Below are 19,228 nucleotides of genomic sequence, written 5' to 3'. Positions count from 1 at the left end.
GGATGGCCATCTCTGGAGAGCTCAGTGGCAGGGTCTCATTCACAGTGGGGGCATCTGTTCCTCACAGACATCAGGCAGGGAAATGGATTTGGTTCTCTGTGCCAGTCCAGCCACAGCTGAGTGTCACAGCACCCTCTCGTGGGCTCATAAGAGTTTCACTGACACCAGGCAGGTCATTGTATTTGATAAACCACTGTGAGAGTTTGCAATTGCCTTCATCTGCAACCTCCTAGAGGCAAATGCAGGTCTCTGGTACCATGTGAAGTCATGTGAAGGCATTGTGAGAAAGTGTCCTTTTGCTTAAGAAAAACATGGCTGGGACTCCTGGCTGGCTCAGCCAGTTAAGCATGTGCCTTTGGCTCAGGTTATGATCGCAGGGTTCTGGGATCGAGCCCGGGCTCCCTGCTCAGCAGGAAAGGAGGTAGGGAAATAGCTTAGAACCCACAGAGAATGTGAATAAAGGGGAGTGAAATGGAACTTGGTCTGTGTTTTGCTTTAGGGATTGGAAGTTAGTTTTTTCTCAGTTGTGATTGTTCTTGAAACAGAAAAGCTGTATTGTTTTTTTTTTACCTTTAATTTTTTTCTAATAATATTTTTTATTATGATATGTTAGTCACTATACAGTATTCCCTTAGTTTTTGATGTAGTGTTCCGTGATTCATTATTTGCATATAACACACAGTGCTCCATGCAATATGTACCTTCCTTAATACCCATCACTGGCCCATCCCAATCCCCCACCCCTCCCCCCTCTGAAGCCCTCAGTTTCTTTCCCAGAGTCCATAGTCTCTCGTGGTTCATTCCCCCTTCTGTTTAGGGTCCATTATCTAAAGGGACAGAGAGTGGAAGTTCACCAAATATAAGATCAAAATTTCATTGTTCATTATAGATGCTGCTAAGTAGTTCCCAGACATTTCATTCTACTGTAGTAATTCATTATACCTGTGAAGATGCACGTGGAAGACAATTGATGCATGCATAGTGGTAATAAAACATGCCCCTCAGTAGTAGAATAATAGAGGATGCATATGTGTAAAATTATTCGACTACAGCTTCCATGCTTTCCCTTTGGTTCCTTATTATCTATGAAATTGGACAATTTTTGTTCTCTAGGCTTAAAACCCATTGTCAGTATTTAGAGTTTTTCAATGCTGATCTTCTCCTGTATAAGTTACCAAAAACCTAAAATATGTATGAAATTTAAAAAACGCTATATTGAAAATGACAGCAGGGAAGTTCCGTTTTCTGAATATTGTGTCAATGGATCTCTATTTTGACATCAGTGTTCATTAGAAATGATGACATTTCATGGGAGTATAAATATCAATGTGAAAAAGACAAGGTAGGAAGAACCTTGAATGTTTAAGTAATTGCTGAAATGACAGGTGTGTGTGTGTGTGTGTGTGTGTGTGTGTGTGTGTGTGTGTGTGTAATTGATTTTCAGTGAATGGTTCAGCTTCTTGTAGGGCCTCCGAGAGAGCCCAGGTGAACCTTTCAATGAGTTGGTATCTGTTTTCAGAACATGGGAATCTCTTAGTCCAATAGTCAATCAGGCAAGCTTTGAGGTCTTGAAGAGTTTCAGTCCTCAGCGATGGTGTTGCAGACTCTTGTGAGCAAACCCTAGGGTATGCTCAGAGCCCTCATTAGGTGGTACCAAGGTGTGACGATTTCAGACAGCATTTCCCAAAGAAGTATCGCTTGAGTCTCTGTTCTTGTCAGTTCCCTACACTTCCTTACACTAGTTATGTGATCAGTGTGTTTCAGGATAATCCCCACAGGTGATTTTTGCTATTTCCTACTAGTCCTAAATGTTTCTCAACTTCTTTTATGGTAGGGGTGGGGAAGCAACCTGTGTGGTGTAGGAAGGGGTGTGGTAGTTGTCTGCCTTCAGAGGACCGAATGATGCCTAGAAATTTTACTGTAGTTTGAGGTCAATTGTCCATCCTCTGAGTGTCAGGAATTCCATCACTTTACTTTGATGCTAGTCTGTTCTTCAAGCTGTCCTCAGAAATAAGGACGTCATCCATCTAGGGAATACTGGTTTGTGTGTATGTTTTCATTTTAGGAAAGGCCTTGCTCTTCCTGAAAATAATACTGTAGAGCACCCTTTCCTGTTCTTATTGGCCATCAGTCAATCTTTTGTAAAGTATTCGTTTATAAATAGACTTTTTATGGTTGATGAGCAGGAATTCTTTATTGACAAGTCTTTGTCAGTGTGTGTATTGCAAATCTTTACTTCCCAGCCTGCAGTTCACTTTTTCATTTTCTTATGGTCATAAGATAAGGAGAAATGTCACATTTTTATGAAGTCCCACTGAATTCTTTTAAATGGTTAGTACACCCTATGTCCTACCCCAAGATTTACAGGTTCTACGTTTTCTTTCAGAAACTGTCCAATGGGAAGCTACAATCCATCTTAAATTTATAAATTGCATTTTTAATTCTAATAATTCATCTTTAATTTTAATTCTAATTTATTTATAGACTGGTTTGGATTTTCTATGTACACAATCGTATTATCTGTGAATAGTCACAATTATCCCCTCAATTCTTATACTTTTTGTTTCTCTTGCCTTCTAACACTGGTAGATTCTCCGATGCCATGTTGAATAGAGCAACATTGTTTGAAGATTTTAATAGACCTTTCTCAATATCTGACAGAAAAAGCAGACAAAACATTGGTAAAAATGTGACCTAATTGACATATAGGGAACATTCCATAATAAGTGCAGAATACATTATTTTCAAGTGGTCATAGACTCTTTACCCAAATAGATGATAGGTGGGGCCACGAATCAAGGCTACAAATGTTAAGCCCTGAAATTAACTAGATTCTATTCTTAGACCACAGGGGAATTGAGCCACAGTCATAGCGAAAAGAAAACCAGGAAGTCCTTCAATGTTTAAAAATTAAATGGAACTTTGCTACATATCCTAAAGGTCAGAGAGGGAATCTCAATGGAAATTCTGAACCTTTTCTACATGAGGGCTTACACACAATGGCACTTTCTTTGTGAAGAGCATTATAATAACCTAGACAGGAGTTGAGCCTTAAGTCAGAGTTCTGCCTGCCCCAGCCACACCTGGCAGCCTTGGCCTGTGGTCCCCCTCAGCTGTCCTTTCTGGTGGCCCTGAGCTAAGGGGGTCAACATGGCCATATGGAAATGGGAAGCTCCCCTCTCATAGTGATGACAGTGCCCCCTCCCCAGCTGCCCTTTCTGGTGGCTCTGAGCTAAGGGGGTCAACATGGCCGTATGGAAATTAGAAGCTCCCCACTCTTAGTGATGACGTTGCTATCATATCATCCTCACCAGTCCAACAACATGATTTCTGAGTGAAATATGACACAAGAGCGACTTCTTGGCCTTCCTTCAGGTTTGAAAATCATCTGGTGAGTCATCTATTAGAAATATGGATTCAACATGTGTTCTTTCTTCTGGAAAAGAAATAGACCCAATGGCAATTATGTGTTCCTGAGCACCTGTTCCTGAGAGACATCATACTGGCTATTTGTAGCATTCTGCCTCTTAAACTTCTCAACTAGGGTGTAGATATTTTTAGGCACATGTTCAGGTGGTTAGACAGGGACTCAGATGATATGAGTCACAGAGGATTTTAGTGTCAGAAACCTAAGTGGGATCCCCAAATTGACTCCAAATCCCTTGTTGTTCCATACAGGGTACTATTTCCCTCTTATCTCTGGTCTTCTTGATCTGTAAACCTATCAAGTATCAGGATTTTCTTGTCATGTGGACAAATGGAACGAATTCAGCGGGCCTTTTCACATCTGCCCATGGTGATCATTAAGATCATTATCTCAGTGGAGGACCTCTGGGTAAGATACTCAAAGATCCTTAGGAATAGAGACAGTATAATATTTTTCTGGTATTAAAGTTACTGAAACCAACTATCATTTTTAGTCCATTCAGGCTCTGGTATTTTCAGATGGTGCTGTAAAACAGGTCTCAAATAGTATTTAAAAACACTCAGTTCAACCTGTTCTACAAAGTGAGCCAATGCTTATAAACATGGCTAAAATATTCTTTACCTACGATGACTCCCCAGCCATCGTAGTGTTTATATGGTATGACTGTGACTTACATTAGTCAACATTTGCAGAGAAAGAACTTAGTGCATCCAGGGGGCACTTCATGTTGAAATTAGTTTGTGACAACGAGCTACTGTGTTTTATTCTGCAGTCCAAGGGAATGGTGCCAGACATCTCTAAGGTGTCTAGCAGTTCTACAATTCTGATTTTAAGTGGTCTGTGTGCTTCAGAGATTTGGGCAGGAGAAGGGCAGGAGTCCAGAGACTGTGAACACTTCTGTTACCTGTGCTGACCATGGAGCAGGTAGCCTTCTGTGGGCATCATTTTGATTTCTTCGTACTCTTGTGAAAGGTGCTTTTGTCTCAAATTCCTCCATTTAGTAGTAATTATAATGATGAAAGTAATTTTTATCTTATATCATCTGTGGGCCCTGATCCTGGGATCCCAGGGAAGCTATCCTTTAACATTGTACCCGGCTCAAAATGATTGGGCAAAAATTCAAAGCATGGGCCCTATTTCTGCCTCAAGCACATGTTGTACATCTGCTTTGAGAAGAAAACAATAACCAAAAATGCCAACATAAAGATAAGAAAAAGTAAAGAACCTCTTTGGCTCCCATAAGATTAAAGTCATACTGACATGTACATACTGAAAATGCATGAAATCATTGCATTTCCTAAAGCCCAAGCCTTGGAGGGTCTGAGAGCCAGTGACCTTGCCCAGAACCAGGCACACCCCAGCAGGGAGGGCTGGTGCAGAAAGGGAAGGGGCAGGGCTCTGAGTTTGGTCTGCAGCTAGAGGGGTCCCTGGAAGGGCCAGGTGTGTGGGGGGAGCCCGGCCAAGGACCCCACCTATGCCTGTGCTGGGTGTTGGGTAGAGGAGGCATCTCTTGGACCCCCTGCACTTTCAGGGTTCCAGGTGCTTGAGGGCGGGTTGCCTGGCTTCTCAGGGGCTGGGGCACCAACCTCCCTGACAAATCACCACTTGGGGGTGGAGCTACGTCTCTGTGGGCTGTTCCAGAGTTGCAGTGGTGTTCAAACCTGGGACAGAAGAAGGGGAACTGGGAGAGAGAGAGTTGCCCTGCGGAGGTCCTGGCTGGTTAGTGAGCAGCGTGCACCGTGGGTGGGGGGGTCTGGGGGTAGGGTGCGCCCTAGGTGGGAGGCAGGGTTCTGGAAGGGCACCTGGAGAGGGTTCATTGTGGGAACTCAGGTGAGTTTTCTTTTTCCCTTTAAAGTCTCTTCTGCCCCATGTCCTCTACTGGCCTTATTCCCCATACCCCTGAACTCCAGGGCGCCCAATCACCTGAGCTTTTGTGGGATTGGTTGCAGAATTTCAGGGTTTCCCCTGTTCCCCGGGAAGAGTGCAGGTAAGGACCTCACAGAGTCCCCACATTCAGTGATGTGTCCCCCGGTTCTCTGACACAGTGCAGGTGATGCATCTTGAGCAGTACCAAAAGTTCAGCAGGGTGTGCCCTGGTCCCCCAGGCACAGGTGTGGCAGTAGCAAGCCCCAGAGCCGTCCTCCAACTTCAGCATTATGCCCCGTGTGCCCCCAGTTAGTGGTAATTGGCTGTTAGAATAATGCAGGAAAATCCTCCAGGTGGGGGCCTGAAGGAGGGCGTTAACCAGACCCCACTCTAATTGCATTGGGAATAGACGAATTGAGGATTTCTTTAGAAGAGTAAGTCTGCTTTCCAGAAAAGGTAGTCATTGGTCTATTGAGAATGAAGTTAATTACTGATAAACAACAAGTATGTGTTGCCCCTTTGCCCAGAAACCGAAGCAGGTGTTCAGGCTATAGGTCAGAGTTGCCTTCTTCTCCCCAGCTGACAGCACTTCTCTGTTCTGGCTCCAAGAAAACCGAGGTTTTGAACATCAGCATCGGATTCAGCGAGGCAGATTGTCACAGGACGCCAGTGTTCAGAGAAAGCACAGGTATGTTTGGCAAAATGTCCTATCTATGTCAGGGCTGGAGGTAAAACCTCTCATTATCCCAAACATCCTGGGCTTTTCTCTTTTCTCTAGTTGAGCCACAAAGTAAAATTGAAGTAGCTGTCAGCATTCTGGGTTTGGTGGAAGAATTACTTAGTTTCCCTGCAGGTAGAACTTTGCAGGGGATCACAATTTCTGTCCATTTATTGCTTTCAAATGTATTTTGACCATCTGTTTCCTAGGAACCCTCTTGTATTAGAAAGGGAAGGTGAGATTCACTCTGTGTCTGTTTGTAACATCTAATTTGTTCCTTCATCTAACAGTGTTTATTCAATTGGGCCTAAGATATGGTTGAGCGGCCAGTATCTACAGTTAGGTGGATTTTTTCATCTGATACAGACTTGGATGATGTCATTTGACAAAGGTGATGTTTCATCATTGATTACTTTATTCATCAGAAGAGTTAAAATTGGGGTGGAGGCAAAATTGAAAATTATCCAAAGCGGCCTGTTCCTGTTTAAAAGTTGAGCTTGACTTTCTAGTTTTACTAAATGTATTATCTCGATATTTTGAGGTTCCATATTCTCTCTGTAGTTTCTTTGGTGGTGGAGTCAGAAGGAGAGTCTGGGAATTCTTTTGGATAGTGGCATGCTGGTGGCTTCAAGGTGCTTGGCGTCAGGAGCCTTGGGGTGAATTCTGCAACTGCTTGCCTGACCCTGGGTGCATCTCCCAGAGGTTTTGTTTCCTCTTATGAAATTGCCGGCAGATAATGTTCTGCTTAAAGGGGAACACTCCCATCCTGTTGGTGGCAATGCAAAGTGGTGCAGCCAGTCTAGGAAACAGTGTGGGGGTTCCTCAAAAAGTTAAACATTGAACAACCACAGGATCCAGCAATTGCTGTCCTAGGTATTTACCCAAAGGATACAAAAATGCAGATTCAATGGGGGTCCATGCACCATGATGTTTATGGCAGCAATGTCCACAGTAGCCAAACTATGGAGAGAATCCCAAAGTCAATGCACTCATGAATGGATAAAGCAGATGTGGGATACATATATATATATATAATGGAATATGACCCAGCTTCAAAAAGAATGAAATCTTACCATTTGCAAGGATGTGGATGGACCTAGAGTGTATTAAGCTAAGCAAAATCATTGAGGAAAGACAAATATCCTATGCTCTCACGCTTGTGGAATTTCAGAAAGAAAACAGATGAAAAGGGTTGAGGGGTGATTAGAGAGGCAAACAAGGATATAGACTCAACCTTGGAGAACAAACTGAGTGTTGCTGCAGGACAGGGGCGTGGGGGGCAGAGTTAAATGGGTGAGGGGTATTAAGGAGGGCACTTGTGATGAGCACCGGGTTCTGTATGCAGGTGAGGAATCACTAAATCTTACCCCTGAAGCAAATATTCCATGGCATGTGAACTAACTGGAATTTAAGTAAAAGAAGAAAGAAAAAAGTGTTCTGCTTCATGAAGAGTGTGGTAAAATTGTAGTGATTTGGGCTGTACTATTCTATAGAGGATAGATGTAAAACACCCTGTTGTAGGATACAATAAAGTCTTATCACATAAGGAGTCCTCAGAAAGCTGCAATGAAAGATTCAGGTCTCAGAGCATGTTCATGTTCCACTGATATGTTACAGTTTGCACAGGTAGGAAAGAAGGTGGAGAGAAAGGCAACAGAAGGGGAAAGTAGGTGTGAACCTTTCATTAGTTAGCGTTATAGCTTTCTCATGAAAGCCTTGCGCCAGTGTGATTTTGGAAGCAGAGTGGGAATCCGGGAGCTTTGCAGGAGATGGGGGAGTTCCAGGTCTGGGTAAAGCTGACAGGGGTCCCTGAGGAGAGCTGAATGCATTCTGCAGCAGGATGTGGGCAGGGTGGGCTCCAGGTGTGGCTATGGGTCTCCTGGGTGAGAGTTGTAACAGGTGAGGGCTGTGTGCAACTTCCTGGCTGAGGACAAGTGAGGCACAGGTGGAGAGCTGGCAGAGAAACTTTTTCTGGGCCACCAGCCTCACCCAACACACACAGCCTCATCTTCTGTCTCTGTCACTCCAATTCAGACTTCTCTGAAGGTGAGTGAGAACACATCAAGAGCATTCGAAACAGAAGGGAAAGCATGTGCAATGGCTCTGGGGCAGGAGAATTCCAGGTATGTCCAGGAGCAGCAAGAAGGCCCTGTGGCCACAGGAGACAGCTTAGGACATGAGCTCAGAGAGGTGACAGAGGGTGACAGAAAGCCATTCCATGGCTATAATCCCATGAGACCCTGTTTCACTGGGCCATCCTGGCTACAGTGTTGAGAACAGATGACAGAGGGTTGAAGATGGCAAGGTAGGTCATTGAGGAAGCTTTTCCAGGAACTCAGGCACTGTGGACCAGACAGGTGGCCTTGGATGGAGTGGTTAGACCTATTCTGGGTCCATTTTGAAGATGGAGCTCACAGGATTTGCTGATGGGTTAGCTATTAGGAGCAGGAGAAAAGAGGAATTGGGGTAACTCCCAGCTTTTGTGGGTTGTCCTGATCGAGGGGAAGGAGAGGGTTTCTCGGGGGGTAGGAGGATGTCCGTGTTCTGCATGCTGAGAAAGGTGCCTTTCCCGGTGGATCTGCTGAGGTTTGTGTCTGGGAGGACCTTTCACATCTCACTCAGCAATGCTCAAGTACAAGTATCCCCCACTTTTTAAACGTTCACAGTAAGGCACTTGGTTTTCTTGAAAAACTATGTTATTACCCAGCTTCAGTAAGAGGAAGAGACCTGAAGAGGATTTCCCTCTTATGAAAAAAGGTGAACAGTGAGAATCACATTCAGCATCTGTTTTGGGGAGAAGCACGACAGAGGCGGCGTGCAAACCAGCCAGCTCCTTCCGCTGGGAACTGCTCTCCGCATCCAGCCACTAGCACTTTGAATTGTGTTTGTGAGCCTCTGCTGTGCTTTCTTTTCGTTTATGCTGGGCCTCCATTGGAAACTTGTGTACTGAGGCCTAAGAAAAGCCAAAGAGAAGGAATTTTGGAGTCTGAGCACACTGTCTAATTGTTCCATGTAAATTAATGGCAATTCCTTGTTGACACCATTTCTGCTGTGCAAGGTTTCTCAGAAGCCCTGTACTTTCAAAGAGCAGGGAAACCTATATCCCATGCTGTGGGGTTAGGTTTAGTCTCCATGCTGGACAGAACATTTCATGACTGTCGGATTTTCTCACTCAAACATTGAGACTTTGACCACCTTCACCCGTTTCTACCACCCCATCCCCGAATCTGGCACTACCAATCTGCTCTCAGTATCTATGCGTTCAGTATTTGTTTATTCCACGTGGAATGTACATGGGAGTATCTGGTATTGGTCTTTCTGTGTCTGAGTTACGTGGCATAAGGCCCCCAAGGTCTGTGTTTCCATGTCTGGTTCTTGTGAATAATGCTGTAGTGAATGTGGGAGTGCATCTGTCTTTTTGAGGCAGTATTATTGTGTTCTCCGAATCAATACTCAGTAGAGCCATTACTGGGTCATGTGGTAGTTGCATTTATTTTTTCAGGAACCTCCATACCGTTTGTCACAGTGGCTGCACCAATTTCCATTCCCACCAACAGTGCACAGTGTCTCCTCGTCTGCTCACCCTTGACCCCACTTGGTGTCTGTCTCTGGGACAATTGCTGTTCCAACAGTTGTGAGGGGATAGCCGATTGTGGGTTTGACTGATGTTTCCCTGAGGATGATTAGTGAAGTCGAACAACTTTTTCTGTCTGTTGGCACCTGTGTGCCATCTTTGGAAAGTATCTATTCACATATTCCCCCCATTTTTTATACGTTTTTTCTTTGTTTTGATTTGTATGAGTGTTGTGTGTATTTTGGATATTAGCCTCTTCTCACACATATGATTCGCAGATATTTTTTTCTTATTGGGTCAGTGGCCTTTTAAGTTTTTGATGGTTTCTTTTGCCATGTGGAAGATTTCAGTTTAATGTTCTTCCACTTGTTTATTTTTGCTTTTTTTGCTTTGCATTTGGTGTCCGATCTGAAGACTCTTTGCCAAAACCAAAGTCGAGAGACTTAGTACCTGTGTCTTCTTGGAGGTTTATGGATTCAGGTCTTATGTTCAAATCATTCACCCATTTAAAATTTTGTGTGTGGTGTAAGAAAGTGACCCAGTTATATTCTTCTGCATTTAGTGTCCAGTTTGCCTGTTACCGCTCACTGAAGAGACAGTCCTTCCCTCATGGCATATCTTCTGCTGCTGTGTCGTAAGTTAGGATCATCTACGTGTGGGTAAGTTTCTGAGCTTTCTGTTCTGTTCAACTGACCTGGTGTCTGTGTTTATGCCATTACCATCCTGTTTTGATGACAACAGCTTTGTAATCTAGCTTGAAATCCAGGAGTGTGTTGACTGCACCTTTCTTTCTCCAGGTTGCTTTGGGTCTTTGGGGTCTTTTGTGATTCCATACAAGTTTGAGGACTGTTTTCTATTTCCTCGAATAATGCCACTGGAATTCAGTTAGGGATTTCATCACATCTGTCGATTGCTTTGGGTACGATGGACATGTTCACATAATTAACTTTTCCAGTTAAGGAGCATGGCGTAAGCTTCCATTTGTTTGTGTTGCCTTCCAAATCTTTGACCCATACATTCTGCCCCCCTCGACACACATGTTTTTCATTTCTTTTCTGCCATGTGTTGAGTGTACCATGTCTTTCTCATTTTTGGTTACTTTTATTCCTAGATTTTTTTTGATGCAATTGTAAATGGCATTGCTTTTTTAATTTCTCTTTGCGAAAGTATGTCATCAGTATACAGAAATGCAAGAAGTTGGGTCATCTGTGTGGCTCCATAGGTGAAGCGTTTGACTTCAGCTCAGGTCATGATCCCAGAGTTCTGGGATCAAGCCCCGTGTTGGGCTCCCTGCTTAGTGAGGGTCTGCTTCTCCCTCTTTCTGACACTCCCCCTGCTCGTGATTTTTCTCTTCCTGTCAAATAAAAAATTAAAATCTGAAAAAAAAAATAAGACAACATGTCTCTGTATATCGACTTTATACCCTGCAGCTTTCTTGAATTTGTTTATTCTAACAGTTTTTTTTTGAGGAATCTTTCGGGATTTCATGTCCTTTGCAAATAGTGACAGTTTTCCTGTATGGATTTCATATCTTTGTCATTTTTAAAATGATGTTAGTCACCCTAGAATACTTCATTTGTTTTTGATGTAGTGTTCCATGATTCATTGTTTGCATATAACACCTAGTGCTCATTATGACACGTGCCCTCCTTTTAAAAAAAAAAAAAAGAATTTATTTATTTATTTGACAGAGATAGAGACAGCCAGCGAGAGATGGAACACAAGCAGGGGGAGTGGGAGAGGAAGAAGCAGGCTCACAGCGGAGGAGCCTGATGTGGGGCTCGATCCGATAACCCTGAGCCGAAGGCAGACGCTTTACCGCTCTGCCACCCAGGCGCCCCAATACGTGCCCTCCTTAATACCCATCACCAGGATAACCCATTCCCCTTCCCCTCCCTTTCTGCAACCTTCAGTTTGTTTCCCAGTGTCAGTAGTCTCTCATGATTCATCTCCCCCTCTCATTCACCCCTTCATTTTTCCCTTCCATCTTCTAATATCCTCTATGCTATTCCTTCCATTCCACATAGGAGTGAAACCATATGATAATTGTCTTTCTCTGCTTTACTTAATTTCACTTAGCATAATCCCCTCCTTGTCCATCCACGTTGGTGCAAATGGGGGGTATTCATTGTTTCTGATGACTGAGTAATATTCCATTGTGTAGATGAACCACATCTTCTTTGTCCATTCATCTGCTGAAGGACATCGTGGCTCCTTCCTCAGTTTGGCTATTATGTACATTGCTGCTATGAACATTGGGATACAGGTCCCCCTTCTTTTCATTACTCTGTATGCATGCGGTAGATACCCAGTAGTGCAATTGGTGGGTCATAGGATAGCTCTGTGTTTAACGTCTTGAAGAACCTCCATATTGTTCAAAAGTGGCTATACCAGCTTGAATCCTCACAAGTAGTGTAAGATGGTTCCCCTTTCTCCACATCCTCTCTGACTTTTTTTTTATTTCCTGTCTTGTTAATTTTTTTTCAAGATTTTATTGATTTATTCCACAGAGAATGAGACAGCCAGCGAGAGAGGGAACACAAGCAGGGGGAGTGGCAGAGGAAGAAGCAGGCTTATAACGGAGTAGCCTGATGTGGGGCTCGATCCCATAATGTCAGGATCATGCCCTGAGCTGAAGGTAGACGCTTAACCACTGTCCCACCCAGGTGCCCCCTGTCTTGTTAATTTTAACCATTCTAACTGGTGTAAGGTGGTATCTCATTGTCGTTTTGATTTGTATTTGCCTGATGGCAAGTGATGTGGAGCATTTTTTCATGTGTCTGTTGGCCATTTGTATGTCTTCTCTGGAGAAGTATCGCTTTGTGTCTTCTGCCCATTTTTTGGGTATCGAGTTTGAGGAGTTCTTTATAGATCTTGGATACCAGCCCTTTATCTGTAATATTATTTGCAGATATCTTCTTCGATTCCATAGGTTGACTTTTTGTTTTGTTGATCGTTTGCTTTGCCGTGCAGAAGGTTTTTATCCTGATGAAGTGCCAATAGTTCATTTTTGCTTTTATTTCCTTTGCCTTTAGAGACGTCGCTTGCAAGAAGTTGTTGGGTCCAAGGTTCAATAGTTCTTTTGATTTTGATATGAGACAGGAATCCATTATCTTTCTTTCCTGATTGTATTGGAGTCCTCTGTCTTTCTTGGTGAGTCTAGCTAAGTTTGTCAGTTTTGTTTATCTTTCCAAAAAAGGCAGCTCTCATTTTCATTTTTTTTTGTCTTTTTAGTCTCCATTGGATTTATTAATGCATTCCTTTTTGTTATTTCCTTATTTCTACTAATTTAGGGCTTTGTTTGTTCTTTTTTTTTCTACTTCTTTACCACATAAATTAGGTTGTTTATCGGAGAGCATTCTCATGGATTGATGAAGACTTGAATTTCTATGGATGTCCCCCATAAAGCTACTTTTGCTCCATCCCATAAGTTTTTGTAGGTTGTCTTTTTCATCAGTGTCAATGTACGTCTAAAAATTTTTTGATTTCTTCTTTGACTGTTGGTTGTTCTGTAGCATGTTGTTAAATCTCCACATATTTATTTAAGATTATTTAAGTATCTGACAGAGAGTGAGACAGCGAGAGAAGGAACGCAAGCAGGGTGGTGGGAGAGGGAGAAGTGGGCTTCCCAATGAGCAAGGAGCCTGATTCGGGGCTAGATCCCAGGATCCTGAGATCACGACCTGAGCTGAAAGCAGATCCTTAATGACTGAGCCACCCAGGCCCCAAAAATCTCCACCTATTTTTGACTGTCCCATTTTTTTCTTGAGCCTGATTTCTAGTTTCATATCATTGTGGTTGGACAAGATTTGAAGCAGTAGGTGAAGAGAGCATTCAGATGAAAGGTTTGTTTCCTGGAGGGTTTTCTGAGGGCAGACCATGAGTTCAGTGGGGAAGGAGGAAGGTTTTGTGAGACGGGGGTTGGGGTTAACCCTTGTTAGAATTACTGACTACTACCATGCAGGCTGTGTGCTACCGTTCACGCCGTAGTCCTGATGGACTTGTACTTCATTAGAAATATTTTCTAGGAGGTGTAGGCATAGACTTCACTTAAAGAAAGGTGCCATGTGGGTTCATGGCATGACCCCAGGTCAGCAACCAGGATGTATGGTATTGTGGGGGATCAGAAACAGGCTTTCTGTGGGAAGTGACAGAAATAGTTTATGGTGAACTCCATGACCATAGGTGAGGTCCCGAGTGACCCACTGGGTGTTGGGTTCTGTGGATCTGTCTCATCAGGTGCTGTGGAATTCAGGGACACCCTCCTGTCTGTGGATTTGTGTGGAAACAGGTAGACATCAGTGTCTGGCCAGGCACGAGGGTCGCACTGGACCACCACCAGAGGTGCAGCGTGCGGGGGAGCTTGGTTTCCACGACAGCTGACCAGGGTCTGTGACCGTGATTCCTAGCAGCTGCAAGGGGAGAGGAGGCCGGGGGTGTTGCACACTTCCTAGACTTGTGGTCAGGACTAGTCTGGAGCACACTGAAGTCAGCCACACCTGGCTCAGAAAGCACCCAGTCAGTGTATCTGTGGGCATTGCTCCCATGGCACTTTCGGGCCGGCTCCATGCTGCCACCTCCTGCTTTTCATCATCATCTTCAAGGTCATGTGCCTCTGCTCTTGCCCCAATGCCTCCGGGGTATTGTCCGTCCTCCATCTGGCCCTCGTCCCGGGTGCCCTGTGCAGTCTGATGCCAGGGTAGTCTTCTCGAGACAAACATCTGGCCCTGATGGAACACTTCAATGAATCTCGTGTAATGCGAGGGTGATGCCCTGCCCCAGAAGGGAGCTGCAGGTCCCCAATCAGGAGAGCCATGTCTCCCCTTTCAGCATGACCTGCCCTCCCCTCAGTCTTCTTCACTGAAGCTCTCCCCACTTCCTGAGATGACAGCTCTCAACTTAAAAATGAATGTCATTTTACATATCTCTATGCCTTAGTTCATCCATGGCATGTCTTTCAACCCCGTTAGTGGGTTTTTTTTAGAAGTTATGAAGGGCTGTCTGCTCAAGAAGGGGATGACCTGGGTGGGGCAGCTTTCCCTCTCATCTCCCTCAGCATGTCTCTGAGCCTTGGGGCCAGCTGTCCCACTGAGGATTGAGGGACCCGAGCCAGCGCATCCTGAGCCCAGGCTGTGTCAGCTGTGTAGACGGATGCGTGTCGGAGTGGTGGGCAGCTGGCATGGGCCAGGGGCAGGCAGTTTCTCCTTCTCATTCCTTCCCTCCCTTCCTCCCAGAGGTAGCTCAGAGCAGCCTTCAACCCCTGCATCTCCAGATCCCTTGACCTGTGCCTCCTGTGTTCAGCTGGTGACCGTGGAGTTTCGCATGGATTCTACCTCATGTACCCTCTCCCATAGCAGTTCCTGGATCAGGGGAGGGGTCGGACTCTTGTCTGCTTTTGGTCTTCTTCCTGTCCCGCACGAAGCCCACCCACCTTTGCATCTTCCATGTATGTGCTTGGAAGCAAGCCCGTCCACAGGGAACCTATTAGCCAAATGGATCCAGGCAATGTACATTGAAGTAGAGATCCAGGATCCATAATAAACGTGCTCTGAAACCTGTCCCAAAGTCTGTGACTCTCTCACACTGAAACAGAAACAATAATAGCTTTCTGGACTGTGAAGTGACATGTGTCTCTACTTCCAATCTTGAATGCATTGGTGCTGAGCCTGGACTGAAAAGGACCATGGCTCCTGTGGGCTGGGATCCACGGTAAGAACTCAGTGAAATCTGAATTTGAGGCATGGAGTGAATAATTATTGTAGAGTGAATCCTCCCAAGTAGGGCTTATGCACAGTGCACAGGAAAAGCTTTTTCAAAGAGGTTCCTGAAAGAAAGATCTTTTTTAAAAATTTATTTTAATTCCAGTAGAGCTAACATACAGTGTTACATTCGTTTCAGGTGTACAATAGAGTGATTCAGTAATTCTATATATTACTCAGTGGTCATCAAGAAAAGTGTCCTCTTAATCCCCTTTATCTATTTCACTCATCCCTCTATCCACCTCCTCTCTTGTAACCATCCGTTTGTTCTCTATTGTTAAGAGTTTGTATTTTGGTGTGTCTCCTTTTTCTCTTTTAGTTATTTATTTTTGTTTGTTTCTTAAATTCCCCATTAATGTGACATCGTATGGGATTTGTCTTTCTCTGACTGACTGATTTTAGTTAGGATAATACTCTCTAGCTCCATCCATGTGGCTGCAAATGGAAGGTTTCATTCTTTTTCAAGCCGAGTAATACTCCATTGTGTGTGTGTATGTGTGTTTGTGTGTGTGTGTGTGTGTGTGCGTGTGTGTGTGTGAATACACACATCTATCCTCTCATTTGTCAATTTTTCTACAGACACTTGGGTTGCTTCCATATTGTGATATTGTAAATAATGGTGCAAGAAACATAAGGGTGCACGTATCCTTTTACGTTACTGTTTTCCTATTCCTTGGGTAAATACGAGTAGTGTGATTGTTGGATCGTAGGGTAGTTCTATATTTAATTTTTTGAGGAACCGTCATACTGTTTTCCACGGTGGCCACCACAGTTTGCATTCCCACCCAGTTCGCAAGGATTCCCCTTTATCCACATCCTCCCAACACCTGCTCTTTGTTGTGCTTTTGATGTTAGCCATTCTGACAGGTTTGACGTATTACCTTATTGTCATTTGGATTTACATTTTCCTGATGATGGGTCATGGTGAACATCTTTTCACGGGACTGTTGGCCATTTGTATTTCTTCTTTGGAGAAATGTCTGTCCATGTCTTCTGCCTATTTTTTAACTGGATTATTTGTTTTTTGGGTGTCGAGTAGTATCAGTTCTATATGTTTTGGACACTATCCCTTTATTGCATATGATCTTTGCAAATATCTTCTCCCTTTGAGTAAGTTGTCTTATTATTTTTACGTTTTCATTGTTCTTCTGTCGTGTGGAAACTTTTTATTTTGCTGTATTCCCAATAGTTTATTTTTGCCTTCATTTCCTTTGCCTCAGGAGACAGTCTAGAAAAACGTTGGTATGGTCCATGTCAAGAAGTTACTGTCTTCCCTCCTGTAGGATTTTTATGGATTGAGGTCTCATATTGAGGTCTTGAAACTGTTTTGTGTTTGTCTGTATTGTGTAAGAAAGCAGTCTAATTTCATTCTTTTGTGCGTAGCTGTCTAGTTTTCCCAACACCATTTGTTGTAGAGTCTGTCCTTTTCCCTTTTGATATCTTTGCTTGCTTTGTGGAAGATTCATGGACCACATAATTGTGGGTTTCTGTCTGAACTTGTATCCTGTTCCTTTGGTCGCTGTGTCTATTTTTGTGCCGTACTGTCTTGTTAGGATGACTGCAGCTTTGTAGTATAACCTGAAATCTGAAATGGTGAGTTCTCCAGCTTTGTTTTTCTTTTCCACATTGCAGGGGCTGTTTGAAATCTTTAGTGGTTCCATACAAATGTTAAGGATTGTTTATTCGAGGTCTTTTATTCTTTCATTTAAATTCAATTATCCAACTTACAGTACATCATTAGTTTCAGATGTAGTCTTCAATAAATTTTCAGTTGTGTGTAACACCCAGGGCTCATTGTATCGTGTGACCTCCTTAATGCTACTCACCCAGTTACCCCCCCAAACTTCTCCTCCAGCAATCATCAGTTTCTTGCGATAGTTAAGAGTCCAGCATGCGTTTTCTCCCTCTCTGATGACTTCTCATTCTATTTTCCCTACCTTCCCCTATGGTCTTCTTCCTTGTTTCTGATATTCCACAAAGGAGTGAAAGCATATGATCATTGTCTTTCTTTCATTGACTTATTCCACTCAGCATAATACCCTCCAGCTCCACCAAGGTAGGTGTGATGGTAAGTATTCATCCTTTCTGATGGCTGGGTAATATTCCATTATATATATCATCCACATCTTCTTTATCCATTCATCTATCCGTGGTCATCTGCACTCATTCCACAGCTTGTCTATTATGGATATTGCTGCTATGAACACTGTGGTGCATGTGTCCCGTCTTCACTACCTGTCTCTTTGGGGTAAATACCCAGTAGTGCAATTGCTGGGACATAGGGTAGCTTTATTTATAACTTCTTGAAGAAACTCCGTTCCATTTTCAAGAGTGGCTGTACCGGACTGCATTTGTACAGGGGTGTAAGAGGGTTCCCATTTCTCCACATCCTCTCCAACATGTATAGTTTCATGTCTTCTTATTTTTAGATATTCGGCCTCGTGTGATATTGCATCTATAGGGGTTTAGATTTGTATTTCCCTGAAGCCAAGTGATATGAAGCATTTATGCATGTATCTTTTGGTCCCCAGTACATCGTCATCAGTGAAGTGACTTCCCATTTCAATCCATCTCAAGACCTAAAGCTGGGTAAGGCAGTGAAGCTGGATGATGCCATCGGTTGGAAGTGTGGAGAATTTCAAAAGATCTCCGTGGAGAGCAAGTTTAAAGGTCAGTGTGAAGCTACTAATTGGATCCGGGGACATCTCTGAAAGTGGGGGTTGCCTGCGATGGGCTGAGGAGGGCCCTCCGATTTTCCTATGAATCCTTGCTGCAACCCCAAATGAGAGTTTCCTGCTGTGGGGCAGGCTGAGTCCTCTAGTTGTGCAGAGGTGAGCCCAATGCCTGGTGCCTTGGAGGCACTTAAACAGGGAGGGACCCTCAGCAGAAGACCCAGGGTTAGGTTAGGCCTCAAGGTCCGAACTGCCCAGTGCTCAGGGAACTCCCAGGCCGATTGAGATGAGGGCACAAGCATGGGTGAGTGTGAGCCTTGGGGTTTCATCCGGAATGGCCCACAAATGTCGGGGTTCACCAGAAGCGGCTCTCAGGGGTGCCCCAATTCTCTTGCCCTGAATGCTCTGTTGTGTCCCAAAATGGTACAGATTCCTGTGGGCTGAAGGCTGAGTCCTACAGTGGGGCTTGGGTGTCCCCAATCCCCCGGAGTAGGGTGCCAGGACCCTGGGGAGGGGCCCCTCTGTGGCTAACCTAGTGTAAGGGTTAGGGTCCAGGAGCCCGGCAAGGACAATCTGCAGGCTGTGCGGCGAGCTCTGTGGAGGGCTGAGAGGAGGCCATGGGGGAGGGTGAACATGGGCCTCAGGGTTGGGGCACGGGGGGCTGCCAAAGGTGGGGACAGGCTCCGGGGGCCTCCCCATGTTCTCGTGCCCTGTAGGCTCCATAGAGCCCCAAGGGGCACAGTTTCTTTTCTGGTGGCAAGCTGAGTCCTGCGGTGGGGCACAGGTATCCCAATTCCCCGGGGCTGTGGTGTAAGGCTCCTGGGGAGTCCCCCACACCCGCGGCCGACCTAGGCCTAGGGTTAGGCCCCAGGAGCCCCGCAGGCCCGATCTGCTGGCTGGATGGCGAGCTACACAGGCTGAGGTGAGGGTGTCAGGAGGGTGAGCGTGGGCTTCAGGTTTGGGGTGCGGGAGGCCACCGAAGTTCGCTGATGGCTCAGGAGGGCCCTCCTGGTTCTCCCTCCCTGAACGCTCTATGGCCTCTCAAGGCACACGGTTTCCTGCGGGGTGGCAGACTGAGTCCTGCTGTGGGGCTCAGGTGTCCCGAATCCCCGCAGCTGTGGCTCCAGGCTCCTGGGGAGGGGCCCCTCCACAGATGAACTAGGGTTACTGTTGGGGCAGAGGAACCCCGCAGGCCAGATCTGCCCACTATGT

Source organism: Ursus arctos, unplaced genomic scaffold, assembly GCF_023065955.2.
Source record: "Ursus arctos isolate Adak ecotype North America unplaced genomic scaffold, UrsArc2.0 scaffold_30, whole genome shotgun sequence".
In the NCBI taxonomy this organism is placed as follows: Eukaryota; Metazoa; Chordata; class Mammalia; order Carnivora; family Ursidae; genus Ursus; species Ursus arctos.
Note: the sequence above shows the minus strand (reverse complement) of the source record.